Source organism: Bombus flavifrons, chromosome 10 (genome assembly GCF_040668555.2).
Source record: "Bombus flavifrons isolate JBK064 chromosome 10, iyBomFlav1_principal, whole genome shotgun sequence".
NCBI classification, from domain to species: Eukaryota; Metazoa; Arthropoda; class Insecta; order Hymenoptera; family Apidae; genus Bombus; species Bombus flavifrons.
Window position 1 is genome coordinate 8260922 of NC_138451.1, and position 20944 is coordinate 8281865.

Sequence of the window (20944 nt, forward strand, 5' to 3'; positions counted from 1 at the left end):
GCCGCGACATAGTCTAGCACGTAATTTTTCAACTAATTTCGAAGAAACGTAGCGGACTGGTAATAACACCGGCACGGCGTGTGCGCTATGGTGGCGCACCGTAGTCGGTTCCTCGTTGCGAGGCGTCCCGATGGGAACGAGTATCGCATTTTAATGGGGCGCGGCCGTATGAGAAAATTCTAATTACCTAAATGCACTCCTCGATCATGGGGGATGGGTCTGCTTTGCCTCACCGTGACGCACACAACACTCGATGCTCGGAAACGGGGGAAAGGAAGAAAAACACTACACTCTACGCGACACTGGAAAACTGCACCACCTCGGCGGAACGCGAACGAGTCTGCCTCGTTCTCTCTCACGTCCGGTCTCGCTCTATTCCGTCGATGCGCGGCGCTGTGCGCGCCGCTGCTGCGTGTTCGCTGTACGATATCAGCGCCACCGAGCGACATCTGTCGGTATTATGCGCAACGCCGCCACACCATTGGCTGGCCAATAGCGCGACAGCTTTGCCGCTTGCCTCTACAGCGCGCGCTAAATTCGAACGTTGATTCTTTTAGCTGATTATAGCCAGGACACTATTATGTCAAATTATAACGCATTACGACAACAGTGTGTGGTATTGAATCATTCTGTCGACTCAAATCTTTGGTTGAAGTGGGGAATTAAATTAAATTCATGTGCTATATCAGAAGGTTATTGCGCATACAGTGGTTCGTGAAAGTATTTAAATATTTATTATGGAGAAGACTTATGAATGTATTATGTATATTATATGGAACTTATTGCAGCTCTATTATTACTGTTGCGACACGATCATCACGGTTATGTCGATGAAATTTAAATGTAGTAAAATAACTTATTCATAAAAGATTTTTACAACAACTGTATGTATGAAAATATTAAAAACAAATTTATACTTCTATATTCTTTTGTTCTATATTAATTAAATTAGAATAAATTGTTAGAAATCGCAGCAAGAATTGTTTCCTGTTTTTTGAAGATGCATTAAGAGAAGCTCAAACCGTATCTTTTTTATGGAACGATGTTTGCTAGAAACATTGCGCAGGTAAAATTTCATATACCATTTATAAGTATTACATGGCATGAACAACAAATTATTTAACATATATTTTCTCCCATTTCGATACGTTCATTACTTAAAAAGCAAAGAGGAAACACTTTATCCATTCCAAGCTATTCCTGTAAAATTCACGGATCACGTAGTTTGGTAACATTGTTTAAATAGAAGACAATAATCGATAGCATGCAGATATCAGAGTGTTGCTTGTTGTTTGCTATACTCTTTCGCTAACAGTGAAAAGTGGATCGCCTTCCATATTCCTGTATCGCATAACATAATATAACGCGTTCAAATAAACATAGAAGCAAACGGGCGGTTCAGTTCTATTTGCGATGCATTGTCAATACAGATGATATTAAAATTGCACCTCTATGGCGTTAATTTCACCGTGTAATTGCAACGGTGTGCAATTCCACCGAAAATCAACGTCTACGATAATCGACACGAATCAATGTCCATAATAATTATTGTAAATCTCATCTACGAACAATCACCGTGGAAAATCGTTTCGTTGAATTATTAGTTACCGCTAATCGTACCGCGATCTCTGTACAGCTGATTGATTTTCCGATCGAAACACAATTGATCGTTGTATTCGGCACACGATACAATTTTCGTCGCCATTCAGCTTTCTTTCGTTCATCGAAAGTGTTGTACGTTGTCGAATCGAAGCTGATAATGAAAGGTGGGAACACGTGGCCATTCAGACAGAATGGTCGAAGATGAATGAGAAATCTTGACCTCGCACGTCCAGACCAACCGTGACGTCGTATTTCATGGCTGTTCTTTTTTGTTTTCGACTGTCAGCGACCTGGAAGTTCGTAGTGAGCGGCCCGCGACTAACTATTTTTGGAATTGATTGCTCAATCAATTTGGGTGTTTTAGGTTCTGCAGTTTGTTTCGGGCAATCACGTGTAGATAGATAGTAATCAAATAAACTTGAAAATATTGATTGGCTTTTTTTGATAGATCTTGATTGTTTAAGTTATTTCTGATATAGATACAAGAAGAGAAATGGTAATTTTATTATTTTGTCCACGCTATAATCATGCGACTGGAATAATAGGATCTTCTAATCGTGACATCAGCTTATAAAAAACAGATCGCTTAATAACTTTCCGTTTTTCCTTCTCATGGTTCTCCTATTTTACTCTGTCATTCTTCTTCATAGATAGTTTCACTTTAACCTGGCGGTATCAAAATAGGATTTGGCTTAGAATTTTTATAAACGTTTTAGTATCGCACATAACTTATTACTAAAAATATCGTTCTTCTTAGTATTATATAAAACCTGAATTCACGTTAATTTACATATTATGCAGGACAATTGTTATTATATTCATAGCTATTTCGCAATATCACTTAAAGAACCAATTCATGACAGATTGACCTTTTAGCAATGACTCTCTCTTCTCATAGCAAGATACATATGTATATATAACCAAACAACTCGTTCGAAGTTAACGCAAGAGTAACGCTTACTAAATCTCGCTTTAAAGCATCAAACATCCCGTTTTCATTGAATCGTCCCATGATCGATACAGAAGGGGACGCGTTTCCTCTGAGCAAGCACAATGTCAATGGAAATGAACTCGCGAGCCGAACAATTCCTTGCGATTCACAATGCTCGTATCGCGCGTCGCAAGTCGGCCGCGTAGCTGCGCGTTGTATCGCGTTTCAGCGATTAAGAGGGATCCTTTCTCTTTATCCTGGCTCGACGGTCACGTAATAGAACGCGAGAGAATGGCCGTTTATACGTCAAGTTTACAGGATATAATGGGAAGGGCCACTGGTGACAAATCGATAAGCTTGTTGAACAATAACAACGCGCGCGGAGTCTGCCGAGGGTTTGCGACCCTTAGCCGCCGCGTTTCTATCCGGCAAGGACCAATCGTCCCTGGTAAACACTTTGCACGATTTGCCGAGTGAATTTTCTCTCCGACTCCTTTCGAGGAAACGTTTGTTTCACGAGCTTCCACCGATCGAGGGCCGCTCGAGCACAAATTCTTCGATGAGCGGGTAAAATAATAAGTCCGATTGCGGAACCGCTTCTCGCTTCGCGAAATGCTGTTATTCTTGTCGTAGAAACAGTTTGCAGAGAGAGGTCCGTGGTATTTTATGGGGGGATTTTAGTCGCACGTTACAGTGAGCTTTAACACTTTCAAAATATATAGTAGTTTAAATGAGATTTTTATCGGGATTTTTATTAAAGGGTTTTATTATTTTCTCTCTCTCTCTCTCTCTCTCTCTCTGTCTCTCTCTCTCACGTGCTTTCTCTCTTTCTTTTTATTCGTTTTAGATATTTTAGTGTGCAGTACGTTTTAACGAAGTAAGTATCGAATATCTTTATTGGGAAAGAATTTCAATTTTTACTCGTTCCTCGATGTTGTTTCAACTGTATAGCAATTGTTGTTCAGTGTATCTCGTTCCACGTTTATTCATAAAGTGGAATCCGATTTAACGAATGAATTAGCCTCATAGTTTAATTATTATTCAAATATATAATTATTATTCTAATAACCTTGTTCTTATTCAATACGATATTTTATACCAATAAATAGTCACTCGAACGATCATTCTACTTAAAAGATTTTTACTCCCATTTTATCGACGTACTTCTTTTCGCATTATATCTCGTTATAGCTTTACGTAAAATCATGTTAACGGCGAATTGTAGGTTAGAAGCATTTTTTATAAATTTTCCCTCGAACAGGATCACCACCTTACATTCAATTTACAAAATTCACTCGCAGAGCTCTACTTGCTTCATTATGAAACTTGCTACTCATTTCATTACGTAACTCGTCAAACGTAGCTTGTAACTTGTGACTATGATAACGTATAACTAGCCTGCAAGAGGTTCCGGATGACAAAATTGCTATCAAAACTCGTGCATTTCGACGCTTCTTCCGAGCTTGACAGAATCTGTCACATCGGCCATATTCCGGGTACTCGGACGGTTCATAATTTTCAACGTATGGCGCAACTGTTCGCTATAAACGCCCGTGACCAGGCTATTTGAGGTCGAGCGTGCAAAACGCGTGCAATAAATGCGCGATTAATTAAACGTTACTTTACGCGTTCCGGCGTCGCCCTGGAGAAGAGGGTATCCATTTTGTTCATTAGCAAAAGAGGGAGGGGGCCAGGGGTGATGTTGTTTGCAGAACATCCTTAAATGTAGCTACGATTTCCCTTACGCTGCTCTATGAAAGGCCATTATGATGACAATGGCTTGCCATGGGTAATAGCGCGACCAGGAATTTAATTATCATTTTAGGCGGTGCGGAAAGCAATTATCGGCAATTCAGTTTGCAATGGCCAATGGAACCACGCTCGAGGACCAACGGCAACCGCCACCTCCCGCTTTCTCTGCTCCGACTGCAAAAGAGCGAGCTCATTAGGAAGTACTTTTCTCGGCGACGATGAATATACTGCCGCTTTAAGTCTCTGTACACAACTGAAATCAGCGTTCAAGCTGAACAAAACGCGCGCAAGTACGCTGATTAAATAAATGTACCGTGGAAGAAACGGTGGTTTGTTGATGACGATGGTTTCTGGGGCTTGTCAAACGCGTTAAACTGTGGCGATGAAAATACGTGGCATTAACTCGGCGGCTATACGCTGGGAAAATGTAACATAATCTATAGAAAGAGAGAAAGAGAGAAAGAGAGAGAGAGTCTAGTGTGAGTATACACCTTGACGGCACGAAATTTATTCAGAAACTCTCATACATATATGTTACGTAGATCGAAGATTGATGGGAAAGATATGAAGTGTGTAGGAATACAAATTAGTAGTAAAAACATAGGCAAGTTTGTAGGCAAATCAATATTATACCAAGCTCATTTTTGTAGCTTGTATACTTATTCACTTCCTTCATACATAAAATTAAAGAATATGACGATTTTTATATCGGTCCTCGCTTGTAACTAGATCGCTAACTATGTATAATGATGCTAGAAATTTAAGTTGACAGATACGCTGGAGGAATTTTCATGGCGAAAGTTTGCATAGTAAGGTCGCACTGCGATATAACGATAGTGTATCGATGCTTAAGTAATCTTTTAAATAAATGTCATTTTTAATTCCTGCGATTACACGTGTCCGATAAGAGATAATATTTACAACGTAACATAAGTGGTTAACAAGGATTTTTTGATTACTAAGGACCCGAACATGTTAATAAAACGTTGAGAAGCAATTACTTGAAAATAATTGGCAATAAAGAATGTCCATTCAACAATAATTTGCGAACGTTTCTTTATTTTTCTCATTAAACAGCCGGAAGAGCTCATTAAAAAGTACTTGAGCGAATATAGCATACGCACTTCAAACTTGAATGTAAGGCGTAATTTAACGATATGTTAATATCCATCGATCAAGAATTGTACTTTACCAGATTACCAAGAATAATGATGCATGTGACGTTATTAAAAGCATTCGTAATAATTTATTTGCGTTCCGTGGTAAAATGTTGCACGAGATGATTGATAATAAACGTTATTAACGTTGTTACAGGTAATAATAATAATTTACTGGTGCAAAAATTATTTATTATTGTAACCAAGAATCTTGATGTGTCAAACTTTAATAAATAAATATATTGAATGACGAACAATTAAAAAATCCAAGAATATATAAAATATCCAAAATAAACTACAAGTTACACAACTACTTGTTTCGGGTGTTCAAGAAATCTCTACTTGAATTTCATTCGCTTTATAATATTCGCAAAAATATAAATTTACACAAACACGTAAAATATAAATTGATGCGAGCGTATTCTATTCACAGCAAATGATCATCCTCCAATTCCACGATATATACAATAAAATATATCGACTGTTGAATTGTTGATTGTTACAAACTTTCCCAGTAAACCAATACAATTAAAATGGCGGAGATTCAGAGAGTAGCTGCGGTATCTCTCTCCCCCTCGGTCGTTCCATATGCTGAAAAATCGCGGACGGTTGTAGCGTATCGAACAGACACACGTCGCCTCGTTTCGACGGAATCGAAGCAGGAGGCTGTCGCAATATAGCCATGGATCCAGTAAAACGTATAACATTTTCTGAATGGTTAGAAACCGGGATACATCTATGCTTGGCGACACAATTCTCGAGATGTTCTCCATCGAACGCGTTGTCATCGGTGAAACCACTGGCAACGTACGTATACCTCCAGTATCGTTTCTTATATTTTCCAGTAACGCGCCAAACGATCGAGAAACGATCGTGTGCGAGATATACACATTTGAAAAATTTAATTTAATTCCCTTGCCAGATCGAAATCTTTTTCGTTTGGTCGTTAGAACGAATTTGATGATATAGAAAATGTGCAAAGTCTAGCATATTTATTATAAATAATTATTACATCTATCTATTATCTAATTATTATCTAATTATCATTATTATCTATAGTATAAGATTTTGGATATTTTATATAGTTTTTAATATTTAAAACAACTAAATCAAATTGCCTCGCCAGATTGAAATCTCTTTCGTTTCGTCGTTAGGCTGAATCTGAAGATGTAAAAATACGATCAAATGCATAAATATATAGAGTATCCAAAGTATAATACTTGTTAAAATAGGTACTTATTAAAAGAGAAAATAATCTTTTATCTACTTTCGATTTTATAAATTACGTTCGTAATAGTACGAATATAATATGTTCGCAATTTAGGTATAGTAGTTTATGTTTTCGCTTCTAACTGGTCATTGGATTAGGGTTGACACATTCTACCGACACGTATGTTGTATCACTTCGATTGTCTACATAGATAGTACTATTGACGTAACTCCGTCGTGTTTGTTTGATTTTGTACGATTTCGACGAAACGAAAATTGTGCAAGTTCAAGGTATTTGCGAAAATGGATAATTGGATCGGTTTTGTTATTTATTAATAACTTAACAATATAGCGTTGTAGATTTCAAAAGCAAAACAACAACAAGTTCGAGAAGAAAATTATATAAATTCGCGTTTAAAACTTGGTTCTGCCGTGTTACACGTGTACGTTATAAATTGGGGCATCGACAATAAATATTAAATCTAGACATTGGAAACCTTGAAAATTAGTTTCCGCGGGGCACATGGTACATTAATGCGTATTAAAATAAAATAACAATTTGAAGCATGTAGTCGTGTGGATTTTCACAAAGGGACAATGATCACGTGAGAAATGCTAAGGACATTACCGGCGATTATTTCGATATTACTTTATATTAAAACGAATTAAATCACCGCGTTAATAATTGAATTACATGCAGTATCGATTTCGCTTGTTATTTATAATTGGCGCTATTGCGTTAATTTTAAACGAATATCGAACCTATTCGTAAATTAATTTATAAATGAATTTCCTGTAAAGATGAATTGTGCCATTTTATCGTCCTCCGAGGTTTACTGTTATTACTGAAATTAAGGGCTGGTTCTTGTATTATCTACGTTAAAGCTCGGCTAACTTCAACCGCGGCACAGTGGTATGTTGAAAGAATGCTAATCCTGGGGTTTAAACCTGATTCGAGGCTTGCCAGCGCACTACAAAATTATTGTCTACTATTTCACTCCCTTCCTTTCCCTCCCTTGCGTCGCATGAAACCGAACAAAAGTCCAGAAATTTTGTAGTAAAACAAACTAGCATTACTGCGATGTATGTATGACCAAATACAATGGCAGACAAGAGAAAGTTTATAAAATAAGAAATATAACAGACACCATAATTTTACAAAATGGATTTATATTTAATAGGAACAGCGAATAAATAGAATGGACGATTGTTATTAATATGGTAAAAAATATGTAGTATAAATATCAATTTTAAGTATCAATTTTAAGCTTTCTTCTACCCGCCACTATAATTCTCAGGAAATTTATATTAAAATCTGCATTACGTAACACTTTTACACCTATTAAACTTCTATCTGAATAAAAATATAAATTTCTTTGACTGAAAATTCTGTGATTATGATTTTTCTCCAACTGCACACTGGTTCAACATCATATAAGAATAACGAGAATATGTCGAATTTATTCTCATATTTCTCTGACATTTAAGAAGAATTAGGAAGATTAGAATGGAAACGATACGAGATTCGATCTTTATCGTTCGAACAACGTTTGTCGACGGAAAAAGTGCTACAGAGGGAAGATGCAATTTCTCCGTGTGCCTATCACCGTCTCGTTATAGTCTCTTTATGCGTAAGCGACGGATACGAGCGAGGACCCTCGCTCGCTTTATTGACTTCTTGAAGCTCGTCCTCGAGGAGTAACGATTTGCGCTCTCTGGCTCAGAAGAAGGAAATGTTCTATATGAATCGAAGGCGAAGCTGAGAATTCAATACCAGAATTGGTATTTTAAATTGCATTCTCCGTTGCATGGATTTTTAGATACTCTAATATCAGCAAGTTGAAAAAATGGAATTTGTCGTTGGAGTTTTATTCTTACTGTGAGTTGTATAAAATAGACGAACTAAAATAATTCCTTTTGTAGAAACACTCTTAATAATCCAGTCGTATTACAGGTTTATAACGTTGCTGTTATGCTAGAATTTTTCAATTAAAAGAGCAACTCCTAAACAAATTACGCATAACTTCTTTTCTAAATTCAAAACTTACAAACTATGATATCTGTATGTATCAATTATCATTTATATTTATCAACTTCCACTCTAATCATTGACAGTGGCACCGATCTCCTGAATTCCAATTGAGACAGAAACATAAAACAACGAATCTGAACCAAAGCATAGCGCTTCGACATTTTGTCTCACCGATCTTCAACCTTTTTCATCTCCTGACATACGTAAACTAATTATAATAAAATTCTGCGGCGCACCAAAAAGCATATTATATTCGGCTCAAGACAAGGCATTCACATCGGACGGCTGTTGTTTTCATTTGACAATCCAAGGAAAAAGTGGCTACAAAAAGTAAATACTTTTTCTACGAATCCCCATTTTTTGATCATTTTTCTATCGCTTTCTGCATTTCATTTTCATGATGTAATATTTGTGTGATCGTACGAAAGTAGCGCGGTACAGTGGATGACCGAATTATTAGAGTCACGGTACGAGAATAATAAAACAACCTCGGCCAGGTATATCTACAATTTGGAGACATCGTTGCATCATAAAAGAGTAACAAGAACTCAGGACAACTGGATTTCCATTTAAAAGCTGATTGTTCTAACGTGAAACCATCAATCCATGTAGGTGGCTCTAATAATTTGAACCTCCACTGTATATGAGGAAACGAAATTTAATGCTCTTGCATGCGATTAACTGATACATAAATACTACACAAATACGTGTAATGGCGTGCAAATACCTAGCCACTGTAAATAGCCAGGTATTTAATGTTTTAAACGTCCGTGAAAATCGCGGCTCTAGCTCAATCACAGTGTACCTGCACTTTCTCAAGCACCCAATTCGTACTGTAGTGAGTGAAAGAATCTTAAAACAAAGGGTTAACAACCCTCGGAAGCGTACCCTCCAAAACCTATCCCAACAGCCAGCAGAAACGAAGAAGACTCGAGACCTCGGCATCGAATCCCGAAGTCAGCCTTTCCTTTCGCTGAGTAATTTCAAGCCTTGGTGTTCGAGCTGACCCACGTCGAAAGGCAAGAGAGAATGAGGAAGAGAGAGAGAGAGGGAGAGAGACAACTGCCGACGTCACGCAACTTGACCGCGAGAAGAGGGCCGAGAGAGAACGGGGTTGAGAAGCCAGAAATGGAGCTCGACCTCGTCACCTTTCCTCCCCATTTCCTCCCTCGAACGCAGACGGCTCTGCTATTCTGTCTCTCTCTTTCTCGTTCAACCCCTGACACGACGAGTGCTCATTCGTGCACGCACTAGTCCGCGTCACGACGACGAAACCGACACGACGACTGTTCCGCCGGAGCCAAAGCTTCCCTCCCCTCGTTCCACGACCCCTCACAGAGAGAAATCCGCTGAAGGACGTTCAGAGCTTGACGGAAATGAGGCGGCGTCTGCGACCGCGACGAGATTTCGAGTTGGACTGGGGTTTCCCTCCCGGATACGTCCGATAAAAAAATGCCAGCAGGTCGACAAGGGCGAAGTAAGACTCGTTGACGCTGCACGCTTTGTTATTCGATTGATACCGAAAGACTTGGTCTTTAACGAGCGAATGGCGCGAAAGATTTCCGTTTTTTAATTTACAAGGAAATTGGCGAGGGTAAAATAAAAATATAGTTATCAATTACCCTATTTCGAGTAATTAGCAGCAACTTGGAATAGAAATATACAAAATATAACAAAAGGAACTTTGTCGCAAAACGGGGACAAGCATCTATACTATAATCTACGTTACAATCAGTTAGATAACAGTCTTAAGAAACTAAGAAAAGATGATCACAAGCAGCTCCGCCACAAAAACATATCTATAACATAATATATATTATATATAATTAATATAATAAATCTACGAACGTTTCGAGTATATCAGACACTACAAAGCACACACGCGGACAGTGAGATATACATAAAAATTGAGACATACAGAGGTGGAGGAAAAGAAACGCAGAGAGAATAGAAAAGCTTTGCGTGGCCCAAGGCCTGCAAACTCTTTCATCCAGAAGCCATTGTTCTCCGCGCTTCTTTCCCTTTTTTACCTCTGCCCATTCCTCTTCTTTTTTTTTTTTTTTTTTCGTCTTCTGCACGGTTTTAAGGCTTCCACGGCCTCAGTCCGCCGGCACCTTGACCGGCAACCATGTAATCGCTTGTTTAATCAGGCCTCGTTAGAAACAACCCCAGGGGAGACATCGTCGTCCTTGTCGTCTTCGTCGTCGTCGTCGTCGTCGTCGTCGCCGTCGCCGTCTACGTGTCCCTTCGAGCAGATGCTTCTAATGAAATTCTAACGAGTACGGATATCTTCGTTAAGTGGATTATAATTTCCGTATTGTTCGCTCGGACGGTCCTCCAGCTAGAACAGCTCGAGTAAATCAGACTGACGGCCGATAATGCGACGACAAGATGGCGACGTAAATTTCGATTGAGCCAGTTTATGCGGCTTTAACCGTGCACCGCGTTTTAACGGACATCGCTCGCCGAGTTATCGGGCGAATGCGTTTAGCACATCGTACGTGTGAATCTACCTTGGTCGTAGTTGTTCCGGTTTAGTTGCAGTTTGTCGTGCGTTCGATGATTTGCGAAACGGCCGAGGAGAAATTGTTGGTCTAAGTGGCACGAAATGAAACGACTATGTGATATTGAAAATGGAAATGAAATTGAGAACGTCACGGTGCATTTTTGTTTGAGTTGTTGCGTGAATGTTTCGTATTGTATTTGTTTTGTAACGTAGTGTTACTAAAAAGGGGATTGCATTTCACGTATATGTCTCGGCGCAGTTTGATTCGCGTGTTATTTTAGTTAGACGCGATGAAAACATTTCTTTGTTCTAAAGTAAAATAAATATTCTATTTTTGTCGGATTCGTAACGTCGAATTCCAGTTAGAACGCGTATTCTTCGTATTCGTCAGTTTACTAGAAGAATGATAAAGTTTGCCGATTCTGCGATTAATCGATGAATTGATTCTACAATGAGAGTATACTATTAAAATTATACTATTTTAGAAGAAACATCGATTAGAAATCTGCTTCTACGTATTAGTATCTATCACTATGTAGTAGCTTTCGAAAAAATGTACCCTTCTCAGTCGTGGAACAACCTCTGACAAACAAACGACATGTAAACTTTAAATTACTATTTTCAGGACAAAACTCTGTTAGAAGCAAAGATTCGTTCGACAGTACACTTCCGAAACTCGTCAAAGCGTGTTTCGCAGTATCGCGATACTTTCGAAACTTGCGAACAATTTTCTCTGGAAATTACACTCCCTGGAAGTGGAAGCTACCCCCGGATGCGAACGAGGAAAATGGCAATTTTGCATTCTGTCCGTTACAGGTTGTTTCATTAACGAAAGCTGTTTCTCAAGGATCGGCTGGCTAAAGGTTTCTCCATTTATCCGGAACGGACGAAAGGTTTCGTGAGCCGAGAATTTTGGCGCTATTCCGTTCCAGCTGGCAGCTCGGCCACCGACCTATAAATCACGCGATTCCCATCCTCCATTATGGTTAATCCCCGCTCATACATTCTGTCTCTTCGTGCGTCTGACTTCGAATTTCCATTCCATGTCCGACGTCTCATCTACTCCATCTTCCGATGATTCCCGAATCAACGTCAAAACGAGATTTATGAAACTGGTTTGCCACGATTCGCGTCCAAAATCTGATCGTCGTCTGTTTTAAGATATTTCATATTTTCCTTCTGGTCGAACGATCGTTTTAAAGAAGATTTATTAATTTTAAAAGAAATTTTAGAGAAAATAATTAAACGATGCATCACGAAGGACTAAAATCATCTCCTTTGTCGATTTCTACGAGCTTCACGATTCTACTAAATTCAGAGGAATTTAATTTCAATAGCAGGCCACATGTATCACAGGTCCGCGTGCATATACTGCATATGCATTCGATAACTTGTAAGGTAAATACGACGACCGTTGCATGTGTAAACACGTGTCATTGTAACTTGTCTTCACGTCTCGAGATCGCAGATGTTCGAACTCTGACGTTTCATCTCGAAACTTATAGAAAATTCCACTTTTAAATTTGTATCCTGTCATTTTCTGAACACACAGGCTCACGGGAACGTTCAAACGTTCGTGCGCACCTATTACGAGTACGTTAATACGTGTTGTACGAAACATTTTGAAATTTAATTAGCACTGTTATGAAACTCGATTATCACGATTATGTAAATCGATCTGAAAATACACATAGAAATTAGAGAATGTTTAATACAAGTACATATTTCGCAGAGATTACAAAAGGATTATAACGGTCAGTTGTCAATTGTATTGACAAACCTCGATATTCAATGGGACCATCTTTAACTTTGTCACGATCCTCGAATCTTACGTCTTTCTCTTAATCTTTTAACACAAAATATTGTAAAATTGTAAATATTGTAAATTGTAAAATTCAAATGAGAAATTACACGTATCAGTATTCTCTCGTTTATCTCCTTCAAACTTGAGAAATCGTCTAATGACAGGAAAATATGATTCGGCTGAAAATGTCATGTTAAAAATACAGAAAGGCTAATTATCTATATATTATACGTTTAACACGGTTATTTATACAGGATACTAATTCTTTACTAAATATGTATTTGCAAGAAATATCTTGCAAGTTCTATGTGTATCTTCAGATTAGTTTCAGACTTTGCAAATATAATCATGACAATTGTGCCTCGTTAAAGTTTTCTATGTCAAGTTCTATGACACTTGAAATAACTGGTTACCTATTGACTTTATCAAAAAATATTTCGAATAAAATTTACCATACTCGATAGGCCTGATTAGGTGAAATATGGTTCGACTTTTTAACGCCTTATATTTCTTATATTATGAAGGTAATCTTGAGTTTTTAATACGGCGCCGTATATTTTTTAATCGATTCAGTTCTGACATTTTCGAAAAAAAAAGAACAAAAAGATTAATCTATTTATACCGAAGATATGCTAAATTAAATTCCTCGAGTTCAACGTATGAAAAACGAGGGAAGACGCTAGAAACACTCGTCTTCTTCGTCTGCGTATTATTTCTCACTCTATCCCGTTCTCCATTTCTATTTTCCTTCTTTTTCAAACAAGATTTTTTCTCATTTCTTTACACGTACCGTTATCTTACCTTGTCTGATAGTTCGCTGCTCTTTGTCCATTTTCCCTTTTTCCCTCATCCTCTTCCATTCTGTTGCACGTATTCTTTTTCTTTTGTTCCCGTTTCACCCATACCATACGCGCCTTTCTCCTTTTTTCACCCTTCGTTCTCCCTCACACAGACACATAAATACTCCATTTTACATTCATTCGCCCGCCTCCGCGTTCTCCTCTCTTTGTTGGCCTCTCTAATCCGCACGTACAGACCGGCCGAATAAAAAATAACGAGTAATGTACATGCAATAACTCGCGCGTTCTTTTTGTTTTTCTTATCTCCGTATTGCAGAATTTGCGTCTAAAAATAAGCCGAATCGATTATTCGTACGTGTTGCGCGGAATTCGACTGAAACTACCGCTTGAAACTTTTTATCGCGGTTCATAGGGGGTTAATTTAGTAGTTTTGAACAGAATTCTCTTTACACGTGCTCGATTCACATGCTCGTGTCACGATCTTCTTTCTATAAATCGATCTTTCCGACGTTGATACAAGTAAGTGTGCGATACGAAGGGTTCGAATTTGCACAACGAGCATTTTAAATATTCGCATTTTCAAATGTGAATATATTTTCTAGAATCTACAACCTAGATTCGCTGGTTTGCCATGTCGTATACGTAAAATAAATGATATTCCTCTAATCTTTTTAGGTCATTCCATATCAGGAAATTATCAGACGTTTTGAATAACCTGCCGCACTAATCGATCATACATATTCGGTATTTCAACCAAGTGTCCATATGTCACGAATCTTCGAGCTTGACTTCCTCAAGAACATAGCTTTATACGAGCAAATTTTATCCCATAGTTCCGACTCATTTTTAGGATAATCTCCTGTCCGATAGAACGACCCTCGTTCAGCGGAAAAATTATCCAACCGCACGTGTATCCGAAAAACTGTCAAGTTCGATTTCCCTGAAAACCAGGCTTCGCACGAAGAAATTGTATTTGAAATTTTCGACTTATTTTTGCACACAGAATAATCTTCTGGCCGATTTACGTATCCCTATGCGGTACAAAATCATGCAGGGGCACGTCTATTCTGAAAATCATTAGCTTCGATTTACTTGGAAAACGAAGCTCCGAATGAACAAAATTGAGCTGCACATTTGTGACGATTTATTTTCGTACGTAGAATAAGCATTTTTCCTCCAAGCACTGCTGTTGTTCGGTTGTCGATCTTCTTCGTGGAAACCGACAATTTAAAGCAAAGCTAACTGCCGTTGTTAGCCGGTTTGAAGATGGTAATTAGTATCGACTCGTATCGTCGTGTTTACGCCGTGGAAAGTTCATTTCGCGCGGAACACGAAACTACGACGGCGAAGACGACGATGGCGCGACGACTTACTGCACGCCTGACGTATTTAGTTGCAAATTTTACCAGTTAACCGTATCTGCTGTTTGGAATTCCTGTTCTGCCCGAGACTCGTCTTCTTCATCGCGAGATTCCACTCGAACAATGCGTGTTGATCGACTGACACTGGTAATTAACAGCTCCAAGACGTTTATTTCTTGCGAACCTATCGATTAATCGTTCAACGTCTGTTTAAACCAAAGAATAGACTAAATTTAGACCAAACATTTTATCTTGTTGTCTTCGTTCTATGATACACCCAGTACATTTGGTAAAAGAATTTTATTTAATAATTTGTGTTTTACGATATACTCGGAATGTTGATTAAAGAAAATTTATTTTGCAATCTATGTTTTACGATACAGTCGATGCATTTGGTAAGAGAATTTAGTTTTCAATTTTGTTTGTAGTATCCGGTTTATGATACACTCGAGACATTTGATTTTGCAATGATAACGTGCGAAATGTTTATTTGTCTATTCTCTAAATTCGGATTTTAATATTATTTTCTAGCTATCGAAGATACAAAAGATATCGTATACGAAAGTTACTCAAGTACCTGGACTGTTTAAAAGTTGTTATTTAGGCAGACCAATAGCGATCTTTAATAATTTTAATATCTTTAAACGTAATCGCACGAATCAGATTTCCAGGAAATTCCAAATTACGAAACTCAATTTGTTTAAATGCAGCTACGCGAATTACATTTCTATCAAATCCCAAATTTCAAAATCGAATTTCTTTACACGAAAGTGTATGGAGTAAATCAAACCGAATTGCAAATTACAAAACTCAGTTTCTTTAAACGCAGCTATAGAAAGTACATTTCCATTAAATTCCAAAATTCAATTCGTTTACGTGAAAGCGCGCGAAACGAATTTCCACCAAATTCCAAATTCTACAATTCAATTTCGTTAAACGGAACCGCACGAAACAAATTCCTGTCAAAAATACAAGTTTCTAAGCGTAATTTCTCTAAATAGAATCGTTGGAAATACAAGATGGATACAGGCTTGAGAGGAGCTTTTCGACTTTGTCGATCAAGAACCGTTAATTAAACTTTGTTTAATTAGATTTATTAGACACTTTTGCGATGATCGATAGACGTTTCCACGTAAGTAACGATTCGCGTGTGACCAAATGGCGTAGTATTCTATAACGTCAGTCACTGTATATCGCGTCAATCGTGTTTCGAGTTTCCAAGCTATTTTCGTTGGGAGATCCTTCCAATTTCCAGCGAAACGTCGACTGTCACCGAGCTTCCCGCAGACCATCGGCAAATTTAAATATCGCCCTTAACATTTCAGATGCGTTAATCTAATTTCGCGCATTTAACTCGAGGAAAAGGACGAAATCCTAAAATGCAAGCGAAGTAAATTCGACTCAATTCGTCGATAATTCCATTATTCATCATCGTTAACACCTCACGCATTATTAATGTACTGTGCGCCAACCAATATAAATCGTGATATTGTTTCGCTAGCCATTTTAAATTATTAATTTTCGTGGATTTTGAAGAGTTTGAAAGTTTTGGTTGCAGTTCGATGGTTAAATAAAGTCGGGACAGAAATATTCGTAAGTGAAACAGAGATATTACGTCACGACTGACCTCATTGTGGAATTCGAAAGGTTAGTTTTAGACGGCAGATAGTTAAATTTATCGTTAGTCGTGGTAAAAAAAATTTTCATCAAATCCTGTGACGTGGAATCGCGTTCTATCGACGTTTCATTAATACAATATGCAAAATCTTCGATTTAAATCCAATGTCTTTCATCATCTTCTGCGATACAATAGTCTGCATATTATTTAAATACAACGGTTATTGATAATGTAAGAGTATATCAATAATTATGTCAATGATATTCTAAAAGTCTTTACACGAAGATACGCGAATAAAATTCGTCTCATAAAAATGTTTATATTCTTCTATAGATCGTACTAATACACGCATATTTTTGGAGTAAATGTTCGCTTTCAAACAGCTCTTTCCTCCGGTGTTAAAACAAAATTATATTTGACAACCGTCGGAATTTAAAAAATAGACATCGCATCATTGAATGACTCGCAGATCTCGCTGTTTGTAGCAATCCGTAGGAATAAATTTTGCCATGCTATTGATATCGATACGTCAGTATGATCATTCGATGAAGAAACTATATGGATCAGCATCTATTTGAATGAAATTTCGCAAATAGATATCGGCACTGGAAAATGAATAATTTATATTCAATCGCGTGCGTAAATACAGTGAATAATTGATGAAACATTTAATAACGAAGAATACACGTTCCGTATGGGATAGTAATTCCACTCGATACTATTCATAGAAAATATAGTGATAATTATCATTAATCTTGACACGAGGCATGTTCGCAATGTAAAACTCTTTACAAAGAATCTTTGTTAATCTACGATTGAATTAAATTCCTTTTCATCCGATCCACGTTCGTGTCACTAGCTTTGCTATTATATTTATTGTAACTTAGTTTCATGATTCAGACTTCAAACATATCTGTCAATCTAAGATTTTAATTCCAGTTTTCCACTTAATTCGCTCCAATCTTTTTCAGTGAGATTTATAGTTCGCGATGTCACGTGCCAACGTTGCACAACAACCGCTAATCAATCGTTCATTATGTCGCTCGAATCAAAATGAAAAATTTATCAGTTATCATTTAACAGGAACTCGGAACAAACATTTCCTTTTATCCGTTATTTTTCACCAATCCAAGTTTTGCGCGAATCCAAATCAAAACTTCGTTAATCATCATTTCCCACGAATTCGTTCTTCCCATTACTAAAATGTATCGTACACGAAACGATAATCCCAATTCAATGCACTCTACACCCCATTACTGTCTTTGGCAATATTACGTGTCGACATGGAAGCCTCGAGATCGTCCGTTTCCAAGGCAGACGAAATCCTTCGCGTCTATCGACGAAAAGGAAGCGACGCACTCTGGCGAATTTAATAATTCCAGTCGGGGGTTACCCTTCGGGACCCACGAGATGAAGTTGAACACCGCAGCTTCAGCCTATGTAAGACCACCGAGTGTACGAGTTTATAAGGGTTACTTGCTTGAACGCGTGGCTGTGTCAGTATACGCCGATGGGGGTTGAAGTTATTCGAAACTGCTGCCTCATAGTTAGCTGAGACGAGCCATCGAGTATTCGTTCGAGCAATGTTCGAGCAAAACTCGTTGCGTAGAAGTAAAGGAAAAACCACAGATGAACATTTATAAACACATTTATAAATCGCATTTCCTATTTTTCACAGGAAAACGATCCTACGATTCGCTACGTTGTCCACCAAACTGCTTCGTTGATTTTGCATTCGATCTCGCAATTATGCACACGCTTTCTATAGGTTTAAAAATGTCCAATCGCCTGTCCCAGTAATTACGCTCCCAAACGAATGCAATGAAATTCAAGGTAACTAGCATGGGAAAGGGAACAGCAATTTCCTTGAATTTCGAATATGTTGCAGACATAGAGAAGGTGGTGAGCAAGCTTCGTCCGAGTCGTGGCTCAAGTTTGAGGTTCAAAAGTTACGAGAAAAAGAAAGTGATGCTGGTTACGTTACATTTACTCAGATTCGAGCGATTCAAAATGAAATTGCATATTCATATGCGTAGGATCGTGATTCTAATGGTGCTAAGGTATAATCAGGTCAGCTTAGGTCAGATTTTTTGGACGTTCTGGAGCGCTCAGCCCTCCCAATTTTAGAACCACCATCTGTCTGCGTAATTTAAATATCACCACAACGTCCAAATTTCCATAAATCCACGGTTGTTTCCCGGCGAATGTTGCGAAAGGGTTAAAGGCGAAATCGCGATCCCATCCGCATTATATCCCGGATTTACAAGGTTAATACCGTCGTCGACAGAGAGATCCAGCAAGTAAACTGTACGATGCTCGAATGGGTTCCTTCGTCGCTCGATGACTTAGGGGCAACCCGTAAACTCCGATTATCAGCGTCATTTAGTCCAACAAATCCTGCGTTCACGCGGCTGACAGAAGGCAGCTAAACGAGCACACCAACAAACAGGGATCTCTTTCTGATATTGACTCGGCTTATCCCTCAACGAAATTCCTTTAACTTATTACACGACGAAGTGGAATATTAGAAGAAAAAATGGATGATGCACGGAGCTAGGAGAATTCGTTTCTCTGATTCGAGGGAGATTTTTTGATAAATAGGAGAGAGTCACGAATTTGCGTATTTTAATGTTCTTTTTTCTTTTTTTTTTTTTTGTAATGAATACGTGTTTCTCTGGTTGTTTTTGAGTATTTTTCTCTCTCTCCCTCTCTCTCTTTTTTTTTAAGTGAACAGATACGTTATGAATTTGTGTGTTCTGGTAATTTAGGTGTGAAAATTGTAGGTTTTTTTATAGTGGTTACGTCTTCTGTTACTGTGATTGGATTTGGAATTTTTATTTAACAAATAGAAATGCTAAGAAGCGTTAAGAGTTTGTATGTTTTAGTAATTAGAACGCAAAGATACAATCTTTTCGTAGCGGTTACGTCTTCTGTTTCTCTAATTGGTTTTGGAACTTTTTGAAGAATTTGTGTGTCTTAGCTATTTGAAAGTAAAGATCATGTTTCTTTATGGTAATCGTATCTTCGGTTCCACTCTGCATCTCTTCGGAATCTTTTGATAAATAAAAGAGCTACGAATGTAGCTTGTATTTTATTCGTTAGTTCATTAATTATCAAAATTTTGAGAATGAGGAAGTTCGATGATCTAAGAACTTTCTCGTATCTATATCCTCAAACTCTTCCTTCGTTATTCTTAAAAAGTTCTCTTAATTAATCTTAACAAAATCTGCTCCTAGAAAAATACATATAATACGACCAGCGATGATACCGATTCTTATCATTTCCACAGAATAAACTTTATTACAAAGCCAGATTAGAAAGTTTCCGGAATCGTCGCTAGGAGTTGCTTTATTTCTTAGTGTTATCGTCATTCCGGAAATCTGCTCGATTCCTGTTCAATCTGTCCACGTATACCGTGTAAACTTTAGTCGCGTACTTTACCTACTTTACTTACTTTACTTGCTTTAGTTACTTCACTTACTTTACCTTTTAGTTTGCGTACCTTAAGTGCGTGAACTATAACCGCGATCTTTCGGAAATGAAGTCGCGAACTCAGACTAAAGACGCGTAACTCCTCGTTTCATTATGACAAATTAATCGACAATGTTTCATGGTGACCAGAGGGCAAGATTTCCAGCTGGAATACTCGGTTGCAGAGTAAGATGTTTCTGTGGCTAAATGGTTGCATTAAAAGTTCCTTCGAAGCGAAGTTCCCTTCAACTACTGTAGTCTTGGCTCTGCAAGTCTCCTGTTGATGGATATTGTTCTCCAAGCAGTCGTGTAACACGACGGACGAGGAATTTCTTACGTGAACAGTGTAACACGGAGAGTTTAATAATGCACTGGAGAAATGACCACTTTTGTTTGCTCTTGAGTCCTGACTCAAGAAAAAAGTTGAACGTTGTCTCGTAAGGATGAAAGAATGATGGTTGTACCAAAGCCTTTTCACGATGAAAGAAAGTATTGCTTGGATGTTATCTTTTAACGATGAAAGAGAGCGATCTACGTATTCCTATAATTTTCTTCTTGTTCTTGAAACAACATCGAACATATACGAGAAATTTCAAATATTTTGCCACGTTGATTTTTCCATATCAACAATTCATAAAAGTCGATATTAAAACATCGTATACACACGCACGATGTACCGAATAAAAGATGCATATAAAAAT

General features: G+C 37.9%; 1 protein-coding gene across 5 annotated transcripts in view; it reads right to left on the minus strand.

Moving 5' to 3' along the window:
• The window catches only part of mub (poly(rC)-binding protein mub), a 229576-nt gene that overhangs the window by 91390 nt on the left and 117242 nt on the right, over positions 1-20944 (minus strand). The window contains exon 1 of one of the 5 annotated variants that reach the window (XM_069122423.1): positions 188-381. The exons of the other annotated variants lie outside the window; for them this stretch is intronic. The gene's annotated coding sequence lies outside the window, so the exon portion shown is untranslated. Of the gene's footprint in view, positions 1-187; positions 382-20944 lie in introns of those variants that run through there. 5 annotated transcript variants of the gene reach the window in all.